Raw genomic sequence first — 6,000 nt, forward strand, 5'->3', positions numbered from 1 at the left:
CTCCACCGCCTCAATTTTTTTTAACTTCCATTTCCTCCTCCGAGTCCCACCAGCCCAGCTTGGCAGGCTTTCCTCTTTTATGCTGTTCTCTATGTTGAGTGGACTTCTCAGTCCTTTCTGCTTTCTGTGAGGCCAAAGCTGAGTGATGTTGTGTGTCTCCCGACTCCCAGGAGAAGTGGTTCATGCTCTCTATGAATCTCTTTTCCGTGTAGACAGTGGGCAAAGTCCTGGTAGCCCCATGACCTATTTCATTTGGCTCAGCTGACTCAGAGGCACAATAAGTGACCCCTCTGTGTGGTGGACTGATGAATTCATTGGTTCAAGAGGGCCTCAAAGCCTCTCTCCGGCACTGACCTGCCAGACAGCAAGGAGTTCTCTCGGTGCTGCTCAGGTTGAGTTTGTGTTTCTGAATATGACTGCTGGCTACCTGATATAATCCACTGGGATCTTGTGAGCTGGCAGGCTCCTGATCTCCCAAACCTCGCCTTCTAGAAGTGGGGCCCGCGGCTCTGCGGACTGGAGGAAGGCAGTGTGTTAGTTTCCTCTTGCTGCTGTAACAAATTACCACAAATTTGTTGCCTTAAAACAACACAGATATATTCTCTTCTGGTTCTGGAGCTTAGAAGTCTGAAATCAGTTTCACTGAGATAAAGTCAAGGAGTTGGTGGGGCTGTGTTCCTTCTAGGGGCTCCAGGAGAGAATCCACATCCTTGTGCCTTTCAGCTTCTCACTGCCACCTGCATTTATTGGTTTGTGGCCCCTTACTCCATCTTCAAAGTGTATCAGTCCAGTCTCTGCTTCCCGTATCACATTGCCTTTTCTCTCATTGCTGACTTTAAAAAGGGACATTATAGGAGTAGTCTAACTTAACACGGGCCCTTAAAAGCAGAGAGTTTTCTCCGGCTGGTGGGAGAAGAAGGCAGAAAAGGAAGTAAAAGAGCTTGGAAGCCCGAGATGGCCTCACCTTGCCACTGCTGGCTTGAAGATGGCGGGGGCCTTGAGAGAATGAATGGAGGCATCTTACGTAGCTGAGAGAGGGCCCCTGGCTGACACCTAAAAAGAACGGAAACCTCAGTTCTCAGTCCTGCAACCATGAAGGACTGAATTTGGCCAATAATCTGAAGGAACTTGAGAGCATGCTCTTTCCCAGAGCATCCAGAAAAAAAAATGTAGGCCTACCAACATTTTTATTTCAGCCTCATGAGACCCTCTGTGGCAAATGCAGTCATGCTGGGCCTGGACTCCTTGCTAGGATAACTATGAGATTACAACTTTGTGTTGTTTTAAGCGACTAAGTTTGTGGTAATTTGTTATGTTGTAACAGAAAACTAACTACAGTGAGCCTGACCAGGTGGTGGTGCAGTGGATAGTGCATTGGCCTGGGATGTTGAGGACCCAGGTTCAAAACCCTGAGGTTGCCAGCTTGAGTGTGGGGTCACCGGCTTGAGCATCATAGACATGACCCCATGGTCACTGGCTTGAGCCCAAGGTCGCTGGCTTGAGCAAGGGGTCACTGGTTTGGCTGAAGCTCCCATGGTCAAGACATGTATGAGAAGCAATCAATGAACAACTAAAGTGCCTCAACTACGAGTTGATGCTTCTCATCTCTCTCCCTTTCTGTCTGTTCTTTTCTCTCTCTCCCTCCTTCTCTCTCTCTCTCTCTCTCTCTCTCTCGCTAAATGACAACAACAACAACAACAAAACTAATGACAGTGAGCTAACATACTACCGGTCTATGGTTGATAACTTTGACTATGGCTAACCCTGAGTGTCAATCAAGTTATTAATAGAATGAAAAAAATAAACTCAACAAGGAGCAAGCAGCTATGGACTATGAATAGACCAATGTGATAAGAGAATATTATCTGTACCCCCCAAAGATGTCCACATCATAATTCCACTGACACTATATTACCTTATATGGTAAAAGGGACTTCGCAGGTGGGATTAAGTTAAGGACCTTGAGATGGAAGATGATTCTAGATTATCTGGGCAGGCCCAATGTAATCACCAGCATTCCTATAAGAGGGAAGTAGGAGGGGCTGGGAGTCAGACAAAGGAGGTTTGAAGAGGGAGCAGAGGTTGGAGTGATGTGTTCTGACAGTGCAGGTAGGATTCTCCCCTGCAGCCTCCTGAAGGAATGCAGCCTCACCAAACCCTTTATTTTAGTCTTCTGATCTCCAGTGCTGTAAGAGAATAAACGTGTGTTGTTCTAAGCCACCGCATAAGTGGTAACATGCTATGGCAGCTACAGGAAATGAACACAACCCCTTGCTGAACAGTGTGGTGATTCCACGAGGAGCAGCGTACAATGGCCACAAGCAGACTGAGGGAAGTGGCGCAGAAAAGCTTCTGTACATTTTAGTATAAGAGTCTAACTGGAGAAGGTTCAGGTAGTTATCACACAGTGAAAGCCCTCAGGAGAGAGGGAACAAGCATTGTTCATTTCACAGAAAAGGGTTTCTGACTCATGATTGCTTTATTCTGTGGAGGCCAACAGCTGAGCGGCCATTTGTAATAATGAAAGGAATTATGGATTGGTTCTAGGAACATTGAAACTGAACTCAAATCACTGAACAGGGAATAAAAATGTCCTTTCTGTTCATGCTAAGTATTCTTATCCCAGTTTAAATAAAATGTGGCAAAATCTGTAATCATATGGAAAACTGACATTTTCTCAAGCTTATGTCCATGAATAAAAGCATCTTTGGGAAAAAAATAAAACCAACCTGGGGGGAAGTCCGGCTACTTGGCTCTCCGTGGTGCCAATTTACAGGAACCTTTTCCTGACTTTAACAATCCTCAGTGGTGTTTTTGCTTGTTCGCTTGAGTTTTGATTTTTAGACAATTTGTCTCAAGAAACTATTAGACCCTTTGCCTCTCCAAGTGTGTTTCATGCATCAGCATCTCCTGGGAGCTCGTTAGAAATGCAGGTACCCCCAGACCTGCTGAAGCGGAACCCACATTTTCACAGGGTCCTGGAGTGATTTGCATGCACGTTGAAGTTTGAGAACTACTGTTCTAGACAACCAGAAAATACAGACAATAGTCCACAGTCATATTTTTTTTCTATAAGTAAAAAGTACCATTTTAATTCTCCTAGTGACTTTTTTATTTTTGTATTTTTTCGAAGTTAGAAGCAGCTAGGCAGACAGACAGACTCCCGCATGTGCCTGACTGGGATCCACCCAGCATGCCCACCAGGGGGCGATGCTGTGCCCATCTGGGGTGATGCTCCCTTGTGACAGGGGCCATTCTAGTGTGTGAGGCAGAGGCCATGGAGCCATCCTCACCGCCTGGGCCAACTTGGCTCCCATGGAGCCTTGGCTGTGGGAGGGGAAGAGAAAGAGAGGAAGGAGAGGGGGAGGGTGTAGAAGTAGATGGGCGCTTCTCCTGTGTGCCCTGGCCAGGAACTGAACTTGGGACTTCCACACGCCAGGCTGATGCTCTACTGCTAAGCCAAGCAGCCAGAGCCTCTCCTAGTGATTTTTTAAATTTTAAATTATTTTATCCTAAAAGTAATAAAAACTCATTATAGAAAAGTGGTAACAAATACCACCTGGCCTCCCAACACCCTGATGTAAGGACCATTTTTACATGTACACATTTCCACATATTAACATTGTACATCACATCACATTGTCATTACTTGATGGCTTTATGATAGTGGAATGGCTTATTTTATCATTCCCCAATTTTAGGCAATTTTTCACAAATCTAAGCAATTCTGTCATAATACATGTCTTTGTGCACATAGCTTTTTTTTTTCTAAATTGAAGATTATTTCTTCAGAATGGCTTTCCAAAAGTGAAATTACTGACTGTATCCTTGGTAATGAACACTCAAAAAGCTCATTTTAAGAAATTAGAGGTACTCTGTGTGTGTGTGAGCATGCGTGTATGTTTTGGGAACACAGAAATCTAATCTTTTTCATCTAGATTCCACTACGGAACAATAACAGCTTACCTTTCTCTCTTGAACAATTTGGCCTGGGTTCAGCCTATGAAAAATAACTGGCTCTAGGAGATGCCTGGTGACAGTGCTGTGACGGAAGACCTGCTCCCAATCTGAGATTCTTGTCTTCTAAAACACTATCCTTGGGTCCTCAACATCATCCCAGGACAAAGTGGCTGATGGGACTTGCTCACCCCTGTGATCATTTATGATTTATGGAAATAGGTGGGTGCCAATTTTAACTGTTTTGATGGACCACATTAATAGCAGCTGTTGAGTCACTGTCATTTGATTTCTGTCCCTTCATTTTTCTTATCTGTCAGCAAAAGTGGGACAAAGCTTTGGAATTTTTTTGGTCTAGTGTACCTTTTTTTGGTGTGTGTTCAATTTCAGTATTTTTCAATAGCAACTGTCACCATAATAAATTTTATAACATTTCCATCACCTCTAAAAAAAGCGCTAGACCAAATAGCTGTCACTTCCCATTGTCTCCCAAACCCCCCACCCAAGAACTACTAATCTACTTTCTGTTTCCAGAGATCTACCTATTCTGAATATTTTCAATACAGTTGACCCTTGAACAACATGGGTTTTAGGGGTGCTGATCCCCTCTTCCCCATGCAAAAATCCACATATAACTTTTCATTCCCTAAAAATTTAAGTATTAATAGCTTAGTTGACTGGAAACCTTACTGATAACATAAATAGTTGATAGATTAACTTATCTTTTATATGTTATATGTATGATATATGCTAGAGAAAAAAATGTTATAAAGAAAATACATTTACAATACTGTACTGTATCGCTACCATAAGTGTACATCATCTATTTACAAGATGAACCATTTGTCAGTCAGCCTGTCAGTACCTACATTAATATTGTCTTATATGATACAAAACACTGTAGATATATGTACTACTAACACTAGACATCAAAACTAAAAAGATGTGAAAAATTCATATTTATTTACAGGTACATAGAAGAATTCATGCATTGAAAATGAAGAAACAGCAATATGATTGCTTTATGGTAGCCTAGTTTAATCTGACTGCTTCACTGTAGTAAGGGGATCTCCAAAAAAAGAATTCCAATATATTTATTGAAAAAATCCACATATAGGTGGACCTACATAGTTCAAATCCATGTTGTTAAGGGTCAAATGTACATTGAATCATACAATGTGTGACCTTTTGTGACTGGCTTCTCTCATTTAGCATAATGTTTTCAAGGGACACCCATGTTGTAGCATATGTCAATATTTCATTCTTTTTATGGCTGTATAACATTCCGTTGCATGGGTAGATCATATTTTGTTTATCTATTCATCAGTTGGTAGACACTGAGTTATTTCTACTTTTTGGCTGTTGTGAATAATGCTGCTATGAACATTCATGTACAAGCTTATGTGTGGACATATGTTTGCATTTATCTTGAGTATATACCTAAAAGTAGAATTGCTGGGTGGTATGATAATTCTGTTTAAGTACTGCCAGACTGGATACACTACTTGACATGCCTACGTTCCATTTCTCCACATCTCCATCAATACTTGTTATTGTCTATCTTTTTGATTATAGCCATCTTAGTGAGAATGAAGTGGTACTGAATTGTGGTTGAGATTTGCATTTCCTTCAAAGCTAACGGTGTTAAACATCTTTCATTATTTACCGGCCATTTGTGTATCTTCTTTGAAGAAATAGCTGTTCAAATCTTGTGCCTATTTTATAGTTGGGCTATTTATCTTGTTATTGAGTTGTAAGAGTTCCTAATATATTCTGGATCCAAGTTTCTTATCAAATAAATGATTTACAAATACTTCCTCCTGCGGGTTGTCTTCACTGGTAGCCTTTTTTTTTTTTTTTTATTCTACACAAAAAAGAAGCTATAATATTTAGAAATTTGCTTTTGGTCTTTTTCCAACCACAATTTTCTAGTGTGAGTGTGTATTAAATCTACACAATAAGCACCTTTTAAGAACAGATTCCCAGAGCAGGAGGCAGATCATTTGTCTGCCTATCTGATTCTAAAGGTCTGATTCTTACAGT

This window comes from Saccopteryx leptura, chromosome X (genome assembly GCF_036850995.1).
Source record: "Saccopteryx leptura isolate mSacLep1 chromosome X, mSacLep1_pri_phased_curated, whole genome shotgun sequence".
Lineage (NCBI taxonomy): Eukaryota > Metazoa > Chordata > Mammalia > Chiroptera > Emballonuridae > Saccopteryx > Saccopteryx leptura.